This window comes from Phasianus colchicus, chromosome 3 (genome assembly GCF_987193195.1).
Source record: "Phasianus colchicus chromosome 3, bPhaCol1.hap1.1, whole genome shotgun sequence".
NCBI classification, from domain to species: Eukaryota; Metazoa; Chordata; class Aves; order Galliformes; family Phasianidae; genus Phasianus; species Phasianus colchicus.
Genome location: NC_143438.1, coordinates 88,696,549 through 88,715,971, shown reverse-complemented (window position 1 = coordinate 88,715,971; position 19,423 = coordinate 88,696,549).

Here is a 19,423-nt window from a genome sequence, read left to right as displayed (position 1 = left end):
CTGTGCCAGCTTTGCTTCAGTTTTAGATATCAGTTTTGAACTGTATGAGTTATGTGCCGTTAGGAGAGGAATATTGGTTTAAAATCATTCCTGTCATCAGTATTTTCCATTGGTTTGCTCCAAGCTGCTTTCTCCTCAGGGCCTGACACTTTCAGTTTTTATTCTGAGGCCCCCAAATCTCTCACAAATACCCAGGCTGGCTGTCACACGGCTCTCTAGGCAGGTCCAGAAGCCAAGAGCCACCTAGGCTATGTAGGTCCTAACTTCCATTATCTTTATTTCTTCTTTGTATGTAATCTTAAGATCTAGTTAGTTAGGAAGTGCTGAGCTAGTCTGTCTGAGATGTCTGAAGTAGAACAAACCTCTGTATGAATAAGTAGGAAAAGTAGCATTTTATACCACAGATTGTCTTCACTTAAATAGCCAGCAGAGATGAGAACCCTATTTTTGACTCTTTAAAGACATATTTGTCATTTCGTATGTCCTTGCTTTTTAAATATACGTATTCAAAAATAATATTCTCTCACTGCTGTGAAAACAAGAGTGTAACCAGCTGCTTCTTATTTGGTTTTGCCCCCACTGAGAAATATGCATAGCCTACATTCCCTGGTACAGCCTGCTGATTTTTCTAGGTAGTTTAAACATAAAGACTATTGTGTTAAAGAGTAAGGATGATATGACATTTGAAAAGCCTCTTGAGAAAAAACAGAGAAGTGGATACCACTGAAAAATCATTCTGAGCCCGAGATAATTTGAACAGCTCTGCACCAGTGTTGTTCTACTGCTATCAGTGACAGGTGCTTCAGACAGCACGTTTGCTAAGTATCCAAATATATCAGTGGTTGTCGCTCTCAAGAGAGGCAATCTTATCTCTGCTAAGGCTGACCAGGGAAAGGTTATTCAGAGAAAATCATCAAGAATTATATCCTGCTGGCCACCCTCACAACTCTGGTGAGTGAGAATGCCAGGGAGGATTAAAAGATCTGGACGGGCTGAAAAAGCTACAGACTGATTCTCTTTGCACAGGCTCTGCCTCAGTGCTGGCACCTGCATTATCCAGTCATTGTCCTTGTCTTAATGACAAAGGGAGCAGAGTTGTGTGCTTTGAGTGGTTCGAAGCATCAGTAGCCAATGTTCTCCGTGGAGATGAGAAAAAAAGAAAATTGGACCACAGAGTCAGCTTTCTGCAAGAGTTTATGCATGTATTTCTCTCGTTTTCATGAACGGATTATTTGTGTTTTTCATACACGTAGTCTGCCTTCCCCTAGTGGTCTAATAACAAACAAATATATCTCCAAGAGTGCAGGGATCAGGGTTTTTTTTTTTTTTTTACTTCCAGTGCCAAGTGTTTATTTTTGTATTTAAAGTGTGCATAACATTGTAAGAAACACCATGTAGAAGGAGGAAGTGAGCAGAGATTAGTTGTTTCTTTGGGTTTTCTATTTGTGTCCGATAGATGAACAGTGATCTTTCTCCTGCAACTGTGCAAGCAGGAATTAGGTAGTCATATGGAGGGATGGAATTTAGGTTTCCCAAGATACTCAAGAGTCTTACATTTCTAATATAGAAACCCATTCATGGAATGAACGTAGATAATTCTGAAAGTAATGCCTTCTATTTATTTCCCTGGAAGTTAAAACATATAGAAAGGGCATAACACTGTTTGACAGAGAACATTTTCAGCTACAATGCAATATTTTCAACATAGTAACCAACATTAGCTATTCATTTTTGCTAGAGGAGGTGACCCACTGTCACTTTCACTGCTACAGCAATACACCACCCACTGCTCCACTGTGCTTACATCCAGTGTTAGGTCTCCTTAAATGTTCAACAAACACTGATGAATGTCATTGGGTGCCATTTTTTTTTCTGCATGGAGAAATTCATTTCTACACGATTCCACGTCAGATGCCATTTTGTCAGACTGCCTCTCTGCTGCCATCTGTCACACAGAAACAAAATGTAATGGAATATTGGTGGAAAGGTTCTACCTCTATTGCCATACCATCAACTGATACCTCTGATGTAATGGGCCAACATAATAAAATAGGAGGCATTACTTTCGGAGCATCTCTCCTAATAGCTAGTATAAACACTTGACATAATGTTCCAGCTCTGCTGCTCCTGTAACAATGCATAGCAGCAAGGTAATAAAATGTTGCTAAGTTCTTAAGCTGCCTCTACTACCTGTTCAGCAAATGTGAGATCAAAAGTGTTTTATATTTTCTTTAATTTGCCAGCCCTCTTGAATAACAGTTCAGAAGCAAGGCAGTAGAGGTCATTAGCTCCAGAAAAGAGAAGAAAATATGCAGTAGTTTTTCAACCAATGTGAACCAATGTCTGTGTGAAAGCCAGTGTCTTTATATAAAAAAATAATAATATTTCAAATAGAATCGCACACAGAATGGTTGAGGGTGGATGAGACCTCCAGAGATACATGGTTCATCTCCTGTTGAAGCAGTGTAACTCACATCATGTTGAACTAGATCACATTTAGGCAGATTTTGAATAGATTCAGAAAAGGAGATTCCATAGCCTCTTTGGGCAGCACATGATATTGCTCCATCACCCTTACAGTAAAGAACTTTCCCTTATATTCAGATGGAACTTTCTGTGCTTCGGTTTGTGCCTGTTACCTCTTATCCTTATCTTCCTACTGGAAGAACTGAGATGTCAGTAAATCGAATTGGAGGGGGGATAGGTAAACAGCAGAGATCTGAGTTGATAAGACAAATGATCTTCTAACTATGTCTTTAGGATCATAAGAAAAAATGCCATTTTTTAAACATATACATACATAGCCACAATATTGGATTTGACAACCTCTAGCATTAACAAATGTCACAGGCTAGTTAGTGACTGTGTAGACCTTTTTCTAGCTTATATATATATATAGCTAAGCATTCCAGATTTCTGCCATTATAAAACATTTTGATTTCTGAGGCAATCATTTATTTTTTATCTATTTTATATACTCTCATTTTCTGAAATCTCTGACTTGTTATATGGACTGTGATAATAATGATATTTGTGAGAGGAAAAGCAGAGACAGTGGCTGGAAAGTGAAGAAGAAGGAAGAGATATTTATCCAGTCTTTTAAATACTTTGTTTATGCCTACAGTTGGCTTCACAAGCTAATCCAAAAAGAAAAAATAAGATGCTCATCACAGATTCAAATGCCACCTTAATTTCTTTTTTGTGCAGTGATTTAAATATAAGCCAAAAACATATAGATAATTGCATTAATGGTTATAAAATATGGGGGAAAAAAAGAAGCAAACAAAAAAACAAAATAAGAAAATAAAAAGCAAGCAAACAAACAAACAAACAACAACAACAACAAAACAAATCCCTACCTGTACAGACATAATCTATAAGTTCCCTGTAAGAATATAATGAGAAGGGAAAGTTGTTCCCTGATGCACTGTTGTTAGCTTCAGAGAGACTTAATGAGATGTATACCTGCCAAACACTGATGTGCAAGTTAAAGGAAACTGGGACTGGGTTTAGATTTTTTTCATGAAAATGTTCAGACCTGTTTGCTCATTGCTCGTGTAAAAATGTGTGAAGAAAAAAGAAGGTGGAAGAGGATGTTTACAAAGTTATTTGATCCAAATCTGTTGCAGGGTTGAGGAACAGGACATGTTTTTTCCTCTGCAAATTGGCATCTCAGACTCTCCTTCAAACAAAACAGCTTTACATTCATCACTCTAACATTCAGTGAAAACTATTTTCATGCTCAGCCAGATGAATTTCCTTCATAGCTCTTCACTGTTTTTTTTTTTTTCCCTTCTAATCATCTATCTGTCTATGTTATTAAAAATGATAATAAGACTTTATCAGTGAGGTCCTGGGCATCAAAATGAGTAGGACTGACTAAAGGGAACAATAACACTGATGCATAGATAGTGCTTTATCTCAAAACCCGCAATCCCTATGCACAACCCCAGTTGTAGTATACTCATTTATTATCATTTCACTACAAGGTATTGAGTCCTGGGAGCAAGGAAAAAATGCTTTCTTAATAGCACATGAACAATCTGACATTAGGGTTTCATTCTGACAGACAAGCTAATGGGTCATATAAGTGTCAGAAACATTAGCATTTATAGTTATCCCCAACAGCTTGCTTAACACAGCACATTTTCAAAAGACATACTTTTCCACTTCACAGGGAGCCTGCCAATGCATGTCAATCTGTAGACACTTCCAGTGCAGGCAAAAGTTATTGTCCAATTAAGCAAAGGTAAAATAGTCATGATGATCCCTATAAATGGCTTGATTCAGTTGCCTAAACTCAGGTCTCTAGAGTCACTTTATATGCCTTATTGCACCATGCTTGCTCTCTTACTGCAGGTTTTCTGCAAGTCTTGTGTCATATCTGCCAGTTCCTGCAGATGTCTCAGATACACAGTGCAGCAGTTGACTAAAGCTCTAATGGCTATGTTAAAATATAGCTTAATGTTCCTTGTCCTATAGCCTGTTTTTTAATGATGTGGGAAAGATTTATGGTCTAATAAATTGGTGATAGCATTAACATTAGTTTTCAGAGGTCAGAGGTGGAGGACTGAGTATCAGGGTCCTGGGACTCTAATTGCCCTGTCCATGCAATGAACATGTTATTCTCCAAAAACTCTTCCCTACCCCTTTCACCCTAGGAATTTATCTGCTTGTGTACAGGATTGACTTTCATATGATGCAGCTGTTTAGCCCTGGAGCAAACTTTGGTGAAAACAATCCAAGAGAAAGCCCTCTGGGAAGCCTTCTGTGAAGACTTCATCCATGCATGTACCTTCTGCCCTGTTCAGAAGCTGCATTTGAGATGAAGCCCTTGCCCTTGATTTTTGCCTGAGCTATGTCAGTGCCTGGTCTTACACCTTACAGATCATAGAATAATAGAATCATATAATCATAGAATGGCTTAGGTTGAAGGGCACCTTAAAGATATTCTAGTTCCAACCCTCCTGCTCTAGGCAGGGTTGTCAATCACTAGACCAGGCTCCCTGGGATCATATCCTGGCTCAAGAAACCATCTACTATGTATTCTTACCTCCTACTGCAGACTGCAGCAATGCATTTGCAGAAGAGAGTCATGGAAATGTGTATATATTTATATATATATGGCAAACAAATTTGTTTGGGATCTTGCCATGCATATGCACTTTTCCTCATTTTGCTATGTAGTAAGTATAAACACACCAGAAGGATTCAGCAATGATCTGATGATAATTGTTCTGCAACTGAGTAGACTTCTGTTTATTGATGATGCTCTGCCATTCCTCTGCAGCTAAACAGAGGGGAAAGAAATGCCACAGAGGCATCTAATCCTGGAGGAAAAGGAGGGCCACTGCTAATGCCTCACAGTGGTTTTGAAAACCACTGTGATGGTGAAGCTTAGAAAGGAGAATGGCAGAGTGTGGCCACTGAACATGTACTTTGACTACCTTTTGTTTTATAAAAATCTGCCTTAGTGAAATGACTGTGACAGAAAAAATTTAACATAGTGTTTAAATATATAATAGCAGCTTGAAGTTCACAGCAAACTGCATTACATTTCCTGTCCAAGGGTTTTAAACAATTGTGTCTGCCTCCTGACAGCTCTAGAGGCAAAGAAAACAATAATTTCATTTTCAGCAATGACAAGAGAAAACAGCGATGATGGAGGAAGGTCTTTTCCCTAGTAATTCTGCAGCAAAATGGCAACTATTTGTACATTTACAAATCAAACTGAACGCCCATTACACATGTTGCAAGAACTTATGCCATATCTCAGCCAGGTGAGAATACATTCCCAGAAAGTACAGATGTCATTCCTGTGTCATTCCTTCTGTTATGCTCTAGGAATGACTGTGCAGTTAAACTAAGGGGGAAAATGGAAGGAAGGGAATCTCAGACAATAAAAAAAAAATAAAAATCAGAGAACTCTGAAGATTCTGGAATAATATGGGCGCATAAGTTATCTACAATACTTCCTAGATGAGATACAACATATCTGTGATGGTACACATGCACCTGACTATTGAGGAAGAGTCAAACCACAAGAGATTTCTCTGCTTACCCTCTTCTCTTATTTCAAACACAAAAATCGATAGAGTGACACTCATCTAGAACAGGCAGACTTTGATTTCATTTATGCTAGCTTTTCACATAGTGAGTTTTCTAGGTTAAATATTCCAAAAGGACACAATTAATGTTTTCAGCTTTTTTTTCCTTTCTCTTAATGAGCTCCTCTATGACTATAACAAGACTTCTATAAAGCATGTTGCTATACAAGGTAACACTGATCTCCTTCTATGATCTAGTGACCCGTCTGGTAGATGAGGGAAAGGCTGTTGATGTAGTCTACCTAGACTTCAGCAAAGCCTTTGACACTGTTTCCCACAGTATTCTGCTGCAGAAGCTGGCAGCCTGTGACTTGGACAGGTACACTCTTGGCTGGTAAGGAACAGGTTGGAAGGCCGGGCCCAGAGAGTGGTGGTGAATGGAGCTAAATCCAGCTGGCGACCGGTCACAAGTGGTGTTCCCCAGGAGTTGGTGCTGGGACCTGTCCTCTTCAATATCTTTATTGATGACTTGGATTGAGTGCACCCTCAGTTAAGTTTGCAGATGACACCAAGCTGTCTGGAAGTGATCTGCCTGGGCGTAGCGAGACCCTACAGAGGGATCTGGACAGGCTGGATAGCTGGGCTGAAGCCAATGGGATGAGTTTCAGCAAGGCCAAATGCCGGGTCCTGCGCTTTGGCCACAACCACCCCAGGCAACGTTGTGGGCTTGGGGCGGAGTGGTTGAAAGGACCTGGGGGTATTGATTGATGACTGGCTGAACATGAGCCAGCAGTGTGCCCAGGTGGCCAAGAAGGCCAATGGCATCCTGGCTTGCATCAGGAACGGTGTTGACAGCAGGAACAGGGTAGTAACTGTAGCCCTGTACTCAGCACTGGTGAGGTTGCACCTGGAGTACTGTGTCCAGTTTTGGGCCCCTGGCTGCAAGAAAGACATTGAGGCCCTGGAGCATGTCCAAAGAAGGGCTACAAAGCTGGTGGGGGGTCTGGAGCACAGGTCTTAAGAGGAGAAGCTGAAGGAGCTGGGATTGTTCAGTCTGGAGAAGAGGAGGCTCAGGGGAGATCTTACTGCTCTCTATAACTACCTGAAGGGAGGTTGTAATGAGCTGGGGGTCTGCCTCTTCTCTCATGTATCTGGTGATAGGACTAGAGGGAATGGCTTCAAGCTGTGCCAGGGGAGATTTAGACATTGGACATTAGGAAATATTACTTCTCTGAAGAGTGATCAGGCACTGGAATGGGCTGCCCAGAGGTGATAGAGTCACTGACCCTGGAGGTGTTCAAGGAATGTTTGGACACTGTGTTGCGGGACATGGTTTAGTGAGAACTTTGGTGATAGGTGGATGGTTGGACTGGATGATCTTGTAGGTCTTTTCCAATCTTGGTGATTCTGTGATTCTGTGATTCTGTGATCTCTCCCATGAAGGAAGATTGAGGGAGTTGAGCTTGTTCAGATTGAAGAGAATAAGCCTCCAGGGAGACCTCATTGTGGCCTTCCGGTAGTTGCAGGGAGCTTACAAGCAGGAGGGGAGAAACATTTTACATGGTCTAGTAGTAAAGGGGAATGTCTTTAAATAAAAAGAGGGGAAGTTTGGGCTACATGTTAGGAAAATCTTCTTTAAGCACAGGGTGGTGAGTCACTGGAACAAGCTGCCCCATAGTTGTAGATGCCCCATCCCTGAGGGCATTCAAGACCTAGTTGGATGGGACCCTGGGCAGCCTCATCTAGTGGCTGGCAACCCTGTCCATGGCAGGGGCTTGAAACTGGATGAGTTTTTAGGTCCCTTTCAACATAAGCCATTCTATAATTCAGTAATTCTATGATTCTATGATAATAACACCTGATTATTTGGAAAAATGTTCTGTGCTCAGCATCCGTCACTAGGCTGAGGAAATATCACAACTTTATTTTCTACTACCTTGTGGTTTTATACAGTGTCTTTTTAAAAGCACATTGGCATTGCAAAACAATCACAGCACAAGAAATAACTTCTGTCAACAGTGGATTTTCTGTTTGCACTTGCCTTAGCTGAATTCAAGGCTCCAAGTTGTGTTTACTAGGGGCAGACCTAGAGTTAAAATTGCACAGTATTTTATCTAGGGTGTAGTCATACTGTGTGCACCTGGCACAGTCACACTAGATAAGACTGAAATGGATAGATCAGTTGATCAAAGTCTTGGCCAGTTGTCTGGAGGGGATTTTTTTTCCAGAAGATTATTTCCAACATGGCATGTGCTAAGAATAGTAAAAAGTCAGCAGGCTGATCCTAAATATATTGGCAGCCAAAAGCCAAAAGAAACACAGTGAAGGAACTTAAATGAATTCCTTGATACTTAAAAGGCCAAGGCCACGTACATCAAGATACATTCCTTTGCAGTACCCAGGAGCTGTCTAACTGGCTCCAGAATAAGAGATCTGGTTTAACCACCACTTGTTTTGAAATGTCACTGGACACTGCAACAGAAATGGAGAGATATATTTGTAATAGGGTAATTTCTCATCAAGTAAGTTCGATAAAATGCATTTATTCCAGCTCAGGATCAAAAGGAGGAAGCCTTGTGATGCACTGGTGCTAGTCTGAAGGCAGTACTGTTTATTGTCAGAATTAGAGCTGCTCCTGGGAAATAGATACTGGGAGGAATAAGTGAAAATTCCTCAGAGTTTGGAGTATTTAACCCAATGATCTTATTCCTATTTTTTCTTTCAATCTGCTGTTACTTAGAAGGCTAATACTTTAAATTTTCATTCTGGTTTTCACTAGGGAATCTTGAAGCTTTTTACAAGCATTAGTGGATTAATTTTCACTCCACTCAAAGCATGGATAGTAAGTGGTATTAATTGCACTGATATTTGGTTGCTATCTCTCCATTATAAGAATGATGTCATCTTTGTTTGCTTAAAGCCCTAAGCACATTTACGATGCTATAAATGATAGAAACAGAAATCTATCCTTGCTCTGAATTACTCTGCAAATGTCTGGCAAACAGGGAACAGGATGCAACCTGACACACTGCCGAGCTCTGAGCTCCACCCCACGCCCTCCCTCTTCCTGTAAGTGATTTGACACTGAGCAAATACATTTTCTATTGCACTTTACTAAAATAAGAATGGGGGGGAAGAAGGGGGAAGAAAAGAAAAAAGAATACCCATCCATACTTAATAATCTGTATTAGATCTGCTGTTTGGCACATTTCTGGAGCTGAGACTCAGACCTAAGACTGATTTCTGCTTTTAGACTGCACACGTTTTCTCTGAAAGGTGTTGAAACCACTTTTTAAGTGGAGATTCAACTGGTGAAGTGTGGAAGGCAACTGCAACCTTACAAAGCAACTTGTAAGCATGCATCAAAAATAAATATAGAACTGTAATTTTTACGTGCAAATGGTTTTTTTAAGAACTTGGTTTTCACTAGAAAACTTCACTTTTCTTACTCCTGTCTTCTCTATATTTTGCCTTTAAAATTTTATTTTTTCTGCAGTTACTTATTTCTGTTATGTTACCATGCTGTAAAATACTCCGCTTTTCATTATCTTTTGTTTAAATTCTTTCAGTTTTCTCTTCAGTAGTCTGAGTATTCAGTAAAACCGTTAGTCCCTTGGAGAATCTAGTTATTGCTGAGTTATGTTTTGGAATTCTTTCCTTCTTTCAGTCCTTGAGTAACTAGAACTTGATTTAACAAGATTAAAAGCAAAGGATGCCTGTTTAGAGACAAGTGCTTATTAGACTGAATAACATCTGTATTTCAGATGGAACTTTTGTGAGTTTATGAACCCTTAGGAATTCTCCTAAGATGTTAAGATCTGTACAGAATGAGTCTGTGAAAGCTTTGTATTCTTTTACTCATTCCCTTTTTACTCTAACTTCCTACTGGCTGCTGAAATCTAGTTCTCAATGCAGACAAGGGAGAAGCAAGTGAGAATGAATGTCAACCTGACAAGAATTATTTAATTCTGTGCAAACAGAAACCTCCCTGGTCTTCAGTGATGTCTCTACAGTCTTGAGCAATATATCAGATACTATATATCTGGAAGGAAAGGAATCCTCCAGGAGTCATGGAGACCCCTGTAAACATTCTGACAGCATCAAAGGTTATGTCTTTGATTTTCAATGCCTATCAGGCCTTCTCTCTCTTCTCCTGTACTGCATTGCCAAATCCCACTTCTAAGAAGTCAGTATAGGGCAGTTGTGACTGCACTGTCAGTGTAGTTGAGAGTCTACCCTGGCTTACGTCCAACCACATTGTTCATATACCAGATGTGCTCACAGATTCCCATTCCAGGTCAGAGCCAAGGAAGAAACAAGTCTTAAAGGAGCTGAACTCTATGCTTAGGTCTGTGTTCACATTTAATTTTCTTGTTTCCATTCCCTGTGATACCAACCCCCTGCCTGCCTCTGGATGACCACTGTGTCTATGGTTTCTCCTGAGGTCATTTTGCAGATGTGTTGATGCAATGTTGGTGCTCTTTATCCTGTTAATGTAAAAATTATAAAACACACAAGAACACCTGGATCACTGATGTGCTGAGTATAGTGGCTATCTTATCATTTTACTATTTCCTTATATAACTTTGTCTGGTAATATGCCTTGTCTCATCTGCTTTCTGAATAAAATTTGATTTGCACAGCACCTCTTCTACAGTTTTTCTGACTCCAGCTTTAATTCCTAAGATTTGCAGTAGTAAGTGAAGAGTAAATCTGTTTCCTGAAGAACTACTCTCTTTTTTTTATTGTCCCCGCTCATTGCTCAAGGAATTTTGTAAAGCTGTGCTGTCAGTGGAACATGTGTGTGCATCTGTGTGTGTTTTCTCCATCTTGTAAAGAAGGAGTTACTAAAGCTTCTTCACACAATCACACCCTCTGAGGTGGGAAGGAACCTCTGGAGACCAACTATTCGACCAACTGTGCTAAGCAGGGTCAGTTTGTACCCATTACCTCTTGTCATATCATGAGAGGAGAGGAGAGGAGAGGAGAGGAGAGGAGAGGAGAGGAGAGGAGAGGAGAGGAGAGGAGAGGAGAGGAGAGGAGAGGAGAGGAGAGGAGAGGAGAGGAGAGGAGAGGAGAGGAGAGGAGAGGAGAGGAGAGGAGAGGAGAGGAGAGGAGAGGAGAGGAGAGGAGAGGAGAACAAGGCTTTTGTCCACATCTTGAGTATAAACTGACAAGTTAATACATATTACACTAATGACAAAAGTAGCTTTATAGATCATCCGGTAGTGGAAGTAAAATATATTGATATCTAATGTTCAGTCTGCCTGTTAAGGATATTTTTCTGTTGCTTCAATTCCTCTAACATTATATCTTATAAAAGAAATATTCATTTTGTCCTGTCTGTGTAGTTTGTGATACTGATCAAGCTGTAATTATTAGACAGTGGATTCACTGATTAAAAAGATTCTTTTAAATTCTTATTATTAATGCAGTGGGCAGGGTTAGAACTGCTCTGCTATTTTGCTCTCAGGTAATTCTGGTTTTGCATTCTTTCATTTCCATTTAAAATAGCCTCTCCTTGAGTTGTTTCAGTAAAATGCCTGAGGGTTTTCTTCGTCCCCATCAAATTACATTTATTTAAACTTTGAGCATAAAAAAAATACAAGCATAAATAGGGACCAAGCTGTCAACTTGACTTATCATTTACAGTTAACGGGATTAACAGGGAACAGCAACCAATGTGAAAAACATCAGAGAGTACTGCCACATGATGGACATATTTTACTATTGACAGTTTTCCCTATCCTCCATCCTCTCCCTCTCTTTAAATACATACATTATTTTTACAGGTTAATGAATTAATATATTAATTCTCAGTAGTAGTCTCATGCATGTGCCCAGAACAGTACCGTGATTCTTTTATAGATAAGGAAATAACTACAGTCTACTCAGATGGGAAAGAAACAAACAAACATGATTATGAATGAAAGGCAGTAGAGCTGATCCACAATTATTTATTTTAGAGTATTAGACTCAAAGTGATAAGAGCTACTACTCACTTCTGGTAATGTTGATGTACAACCACTGGGGGAAGATATATTACTGGTGTTAAAATCTGTTATTTGTATGTTTGTTGTGAGCTGATGATATAAGATAAAAATTAGGTATTATGTTTTAGATGCAACATTTTTACTTCAGACAGAATATCTTGTTGAAATCAGTGTAGAATGTTCAGTGATTATAGTGGGATTTGGCACCAAAACAAACTGTACTTATCAGTGATGATGCTCTGACATAGCTGTCAACAAATATTATTACTATCACTGTCTGACTGTGCACTGCTGTTTCTTTTTTTTTTTTTTTCTTTTTCCCAAGTATGTTTGTATAGAGGGCTGTGGTGCACACTCCACAAGTCCATCCTAACATAGTATTTTTTTTGATGATGGCCTGCAGCAGCCTTTTAAGGAAGGAAAATGGAAGACAGAAAATAAGAAAGGTAAAAAATAAGAAACATAGAAAATAAGGAGCTTATTCTTGCACTGAGAGATTTTACAAATATCAGACTAACAAAGCTCTTACACACTCCTCAACAGCTGACACTTTTTCTTCTTCCCAGGATCTGACTCAGTCAAGTCTGTACTGTACAAGCTGTGTTGTATTGAAAGGACCTACCAATGTGACCGTGTATAGGTATATTTAAAACAGGAAAAGCAAATAATGTATTGCTACATAAAATACCACCCATTAGCAAATGCAGCTCAGTACCGGACTTTCTGCATTTCTGTAGAAAAGCCTAAGCAAGGCCTCTGCTTAAGAGGCTTAGTCAGAATTTGAATTTAATTGCATTTGTGCACAAAGGTTGACAATACTTCTTTTTTCATATGATTAAAAAAAAAATAGATTTCTTTTAATTAAAAAATCACAACTAGCCTGAGTGCTTAGCCATATTTAATCACTGGTTTCTTATAAGGACAGCAGATGACAGAGTGTTCCTCGCCAGATGGAGGGATTATGACAATATTCCTTCAAATTCTTCCCCCTTTGCCTCAATGTCTCTTTTGAAGAGCTAATGCTTTTTTTCAACTTAAGACCTTGAAACTAGAAATTTTTCTACAGTCTGAAGTGGTGATGTATACTCTTGCAATTAGTCAGTCTATTATAACTAGGAGCACAGATGTTTTCAATTCTGTACCTAAGCAGTAAGTAGGGATGAACCCATTACCTGAAAAGAAAAGAATTCAGAAAGCCTGGAAGCAACAAAATGAGCTCTTAAATATCAGAAAATACAGCTTAAAAGCTTTACACGAGGACATTATAGTTTCAGAATCTGACTTTGAAATTACTGGATGAACAAAAAATGCCAGAAATACACATATATGACTCTCATGGTCCTGTAGACCTATAGGTCTTAAATCACTCCTTTTCTGATTCACATCAGTGAATTCACAACCATTTATTTTGATGCTACTTGGAGGGACTTCAACACTGAAGAAGAGAAGTAGACTAACATGAATATCATGAAGCTCAATAAAAGAAGAAGATGATGAGGAGACTGGAGCACTTTTCCTGTGAGAAAAGGCTGACAGAGATGGAACTGTTCAGCCTAGAGAAGAGAGGGCGTGAAGAAGATGGAGCCAGGCACTTTTCAGTGGTGCCCAATGGCAGGACAAAAGATAATGGGCAGAAACTGGAACAGAGAAGGTTCTGTATGAACATCAGGAAGACCTCCTGTGCTGTACAAGTGACTGATTACTAGCACAGACTTCCAAGAGGGATTGTGGAGTCTCCTTCTTGGATGTCTTCAAAAGCCACCTAGACATGGTCTTAGGCAACATGTTCTCAGTGATCCTACTTACAGAGACATACCTGATTAGTGGTGGACATGATTATGTGAGCCTAGGCTAAGGCCTATGTGCTGTGATGTGTGTGATACTGACAATGGTCAGTCACAGTCCTTGACAAAGTCAGCAAAAATAGGGAAATGCATAAGCAGAAAAAGAGTTGCATTAGCAAAAGAGCAAAAAGTTACAATTTAGGGTGAGGTAAGAAGTTGTTTATTGCCAACGAACCAGAATAGAAACTTAGCTGCGTGATTGCCTCGTGCCATCCACATACTAACCAATCAATTATGGAGGCGTTACACGTGCTTCATGCCTGCATCCACTCAGAAGCACACTTTGTACTATTTAAGATTTGTATTATTTCCAATAAACTGTTTCTGTTGTCACTTTCATGAAGTGCAAGACTCCGTTCTTTTTCTCCTGACACCTACTCTGAGCAATGAAGCTGGACCAAATGATTTCCAGATGTCCCTCACAATACCAGTGTTCCTGTAATTCTGTGCATTATCCCTGATGTAAAAAATAAATAAATAAATAAATAAATAATAAAAAATTCCTCCGTTATTTTAAGCATTTAACAAAAAAGAATTTTCTTGCAATAGCTTGCTAGGGAGATAATATACCTTCTAGGTAATATTATGTACATTCAGTTCTTGATACATGTAGAAATGTTTTAGCACCCAATGCTTACATTTTTTTTCATTGGAAGTTAAAACTGGTCTGTTAAAGAAAGTAGCGAATTTAAAGTAAACAGTTATAGATCTTAGAAGCAAATATGACTACATCAGTGAAGTAGAAAAGTTGTCTAAATCTACAAAAAATCACCTAGTCTTTTCAACGTCATTAAACTTCTGGAACTCTTTGGATTTTCTCATCACTTAAAACAGGCAAAGGCAAGTCCTTCTCTGAGTTCAAGAGATTATATTAACATCCAAACACTAATTATGCTCTATATTAAGCATTAATTATAAATGTAATCCCAATACTTAATGATATTTTATATGAAGTGATAAATTTAAAGAAGGAAGTGTTAATAGACATTGAAAATTCTTCAAGGGCATCTTGTTGGGTGTTCAGGAAGCCATGATTTCATAAATACAGAGAATCTTTTATTACACACTGTCTTGATTAAAAGAAGTAAAAATGACTATTCTAGTTTTATTGCTTATATAATGCAATATTACATGTAAAAATAACCACTTGAATGTAATAAATGCAAATAACAAAGTTAATGCAACCAGCTGATAAAGAAAGCAAAGCGAACACTGAAGTCTAAATGGCCCAGTAAAAATCATAAGTCATGGCCCAGTAAGTTGGCATATTACAATGAAGGTGTATAAGTAATGTATGCGCTCACTGCTACACGTGGAAAGAAAATGTAAGGAATAAGGGTATACAATAAAGGAAAATGCTCAGTAGGTATTTTTGCTTGACATGATGCTGTGAATAAAATAGGAAACATAATTTCTAAGAAGGGCGATCATAAGCAAGATTTGTTGAAATTGAACATTTTGAAGTCATAACATCTACTTGAGGAGCTTCCTGTACTGGAAACAATACTAAAAAAATAATACACCCACACATATAAACCAAACCATGGAGCCAAGAGACTTCTTGATTGAAAAGATTACCAGTCTAGTATATATATTTTAAGTAGGGCAGCAGATCTTGCAAAAAGTAAAGACTATTTAACCTGATTTCAATTGCAGAGAAAACACTGTGTTGATAAAACAGTAGCCCAATAAACAAAAGAGAAAATAATGAATAATGGCTATCTACTTGGCTTACATAATAAACTTGCCATTTTTGTGGTGATAATATAGATGATGACGTTAATTTCTATGATAATCTAAGAACAGTGAAACCATTTTATTAGCTAAGAGCAAGAAAATTGTGTTTGATTAACATTTCAAATGAAAACAAGCAAACAAACAAAAATGGTGCATTCTGTTTCAAAATATATCTGGGACTGAATATCAAGATGACAGATGACTTAAAATAAATGTTAACAGTGGGACAAGAGTTGTTAAAATTAATAAGCTCTGGCTAAAATTTAAAAGAAAACTTTTAATCATAACAATAACAAAGTTTGACATACCAGACTAATTGTGGTTATCAGGCAATTGTATCTGCTTTTCTACAGAATAGTGTATACAATGTATTTCGTAACATTATATCTTGGAATAAAATGAAGCTATATTCAATGACATGGAATTTATCTTCCCACTGTATGTTGCTATTATTCAACCATCTGATCAAGATAAAGATATTTATGTAGCATGTTTGAATTTCTTTGGGGCATTTGAGAAAGAACTACATAATATTTTCCTTTTTCTGGAACTAATAAGCATCAAACAGATTCAAGTAACTTATTGTTGCCGATATCAAAGAGTAACTATCCATGGATTTACCAACTAATTTGTAATTATTTTAGTAAAGATCTCAAAAATTACATCAAAATATTTACAGAAAAATCTTGAAGCTAAGAAAAAAATGGCGACATAAATAATGAAGACATGTTTCTTCAATAGGATATTTATGCATCTTAAAATATTTTGCTTGTAATCAATTGTTCATTAACATTTGCAAGAGCAGGAAATTCATGCTGAACCTATTTGAAGAACTTTACTATTGAAAGTACTAACTCTGAGAAAAAAAAAAGAAAAATAATGAAAACTTCTGTTCAACAGTAGAATTGTGTCAGTGTGCTGGCATCGATGTGTTGAAACAAAAAGGACAAAAATAATCTCCAGAAGTACGAAAAGCAACACTGTCAAATGGAAATAGGCTATCCTCTTGATAGCCTCTGTAGAGAGTGCTATCAAGATCCCCATCAGAAAAATACTTGTATAATAAGGAAGATGGCTGGAATATAGCAAAAAGTTGATATCATATTCAATGTTGAAAAGCTTTAGGAGCTCATCTCATTCAATTTATTAAAGAAATTGGGTTTCGTACTGTATCTATTACAGCCAGTGAACCTCAGCTCTGTGCCTGGGAAGATCATGGAGCAGATCCTCCTAGAAGGAGGCATATACGAGATAAAGTTAAAGTTAAGGCACATACGAGATAAAGAGGGAATTCGAGACAACCAGCATGGCTTCACCAAGGGCAGATCTTGCCTGACCAATCTGGTGGCCTTTTATGATGGAGTGAAGCTTCAGTGGATGTGGGAAAGGCGATGGATGTCATCTGCCTGGACTTCTGCAAAGCATTTGACATGGTCCCTCACCACATCTTTCTCTCTAAATTGTAGAGGTGTGGATTTGAAGGATGGACTGTTTGATGGATTAGGAATTCGCTGCCTGGACACAGCCAAAGGGTTGCGATCAATGGTTCTGTGTCAGGGTGGAGGCCGGTCACAAGTGGTGTCCCTCAGGGGTCGGTCTTGGGACCAGTGCTTTGCAACATCTTCATCAGTGACACAGATGATGGCATTGAGTGCACCCTCAGCACCAAGCTGAGCAGCGCAGTCGATACACTGGAAGGAAGGGAAGCCATCCAGAGAGACCTGGACAGGCTGGAGAAGTAGGCCAATGAAAACCTGGGGGTCCTGGTAGACAAGAAGCTGGATATGAGCCAGCAGTGTGTGCTTGCAGCCTGGAAGGCCAACTGTGTTCTGGGCTGCATTAAAAAATGGGTGGCAAGCAGAGAGAGGGAGGTGATTGTCCCTCTCTATTTGGCTCTTGTGAGGCCCATCTGGAGTACTGCATCCAGGCCAGGGGCCCCCAGTACAGGAAGGATATGGAGCTCTTGGTGCGGGTCCAGAGGAGGATGAGATGATCAGAGGGCTGGAGCACCTCTCCTATGAGGAAAGGTTGAGGGAACTGGACTTGTTTAGCTTGGAGAAGAGAAGGCTCCAGGGAGATCTCATTGTGGCCTTCCAGTACTTGAAGGGAGCACATTAAAGGGGGAGTGGCTGTTTACAAGGGTGGATAGTGATAGGACAAGGGGGGAATGGTTTTAAACTGAGCCAGGGGAGGTTTAGGTTAGATATTAGGAGGAAGTTTTTCACAAGGAGGTTGTGGATGCCCCATCCCTGGAGGCAATCAAGCCAGGCTGGATGTGGCTCTAAGCAGCCTGGTCTGGTGGTTGGTGACCCTGCACATAGCAGGGGGGTTGAAACTAGATAATCATTGTGGTCCTTTTCAACCCAGGCCATTCTATGATTCTGTGATTCTATGATCTGGTAATGAGGTGAATGCAGAGAAAAAAAATTATAACAAGATTCAGTAAGACAAGTTTATGTTTGTACCTCCCTGAGTTGAATAAATAAATGACAAAGTGCAGTTGCAAGAGAATTAGAGTAATTGAGCACTGTAATAATTTACAAAAGACAGTGAAGTGAGAGGGACTAGAGTGCAGAAAATTTTGAATATACTGATTTACATCATACAGTTGTGTACATTGATGCAACATTTGACATCTCATTTCTCCTCAGTTAACTAGAGCTCTGTGAGCCCTTATTACAAATTGAAGTCTCTTGTACTGTGAAACAAAATACCCCTACTGTAACATTTGCTTATATACATTATCTTACTTCTATACAAGGATGATATTTGTATGCCCTGAAGCAGATATGTCAGATAAATCTAATTGTCCAGACTCCTTTTTTTTTTTTTTAAATGAGTATAAATAAATAGTTTTTAATTCATTACTGAAGGAGAACTAAAACATAAATCAAAGGAACTGCAACTGTACAATTCCTATATTTATTCACTGAGAACCCAGTCTTTGAGCTCAGATGTATGTGTCTGCACTGTCTCTGAAGATGACTAAGATAAATCCCAGTCCAGAAAATTCATGTTCTTCTGTATTTATCTCTATTCTAAGATGTTTCCTCTAGCCAGGATATGCACCTTCTTCTTTCTAGACCCCTTCTTTCTTTGCAAGATGTCTTGTTTTCAGGAACATGAAGCCACTTCTTTTTTACAGATGCTAAACCCTTTGTTTTCTGAGTCTAAATTGCCTAAAACACAATACGTGAACAACTTCCTAACTGGTGGTTCTCTCTCATGTCCCAAAATGCTTACGACAGTATGGAATTTTGAACTTCCAATTAATTGTCAAGAGGAAATTTGAACTACAAAAATGTCTGAGCTCACTCATTTCTTGCTTCAATTGGTCAAAATAAATGATAAAAATGTCCTTAAATCCATGTGCTTATATATATGACCATGACAGATGTTATCTCACCAGGAGTCTTTCTCTTGTGATGCAAGGTTTTAGAATAAGAAGTAGCAAATCACATTATTCTCTTCTTTTTAGTTACAGCATTGCTTTAAAGACCAATCTGAATTATTTTTTTTAGCAACTCTATTTTTTTTTGTTAATATTATTTGTTAGTGTTCTGTCTGTATAAAAAAAGTATTTTTTCTTACATTTGTTATCTTTTTTGTTTCCTGCTACTCCTTATCAGTGAGATCTTGTAATATTTTTTGCCTCTTCCAATATTTCCAAGATCTCTCCACATTGCATTTTTCATAAGTTCCTCTAACATCACCTTTACATAATCACTGGAGTTTGTGCCAAAAAACACTATCATATCAGTAGTCTTCTAATCATGTTCTTGTTATGTTGCAGTTGATAATT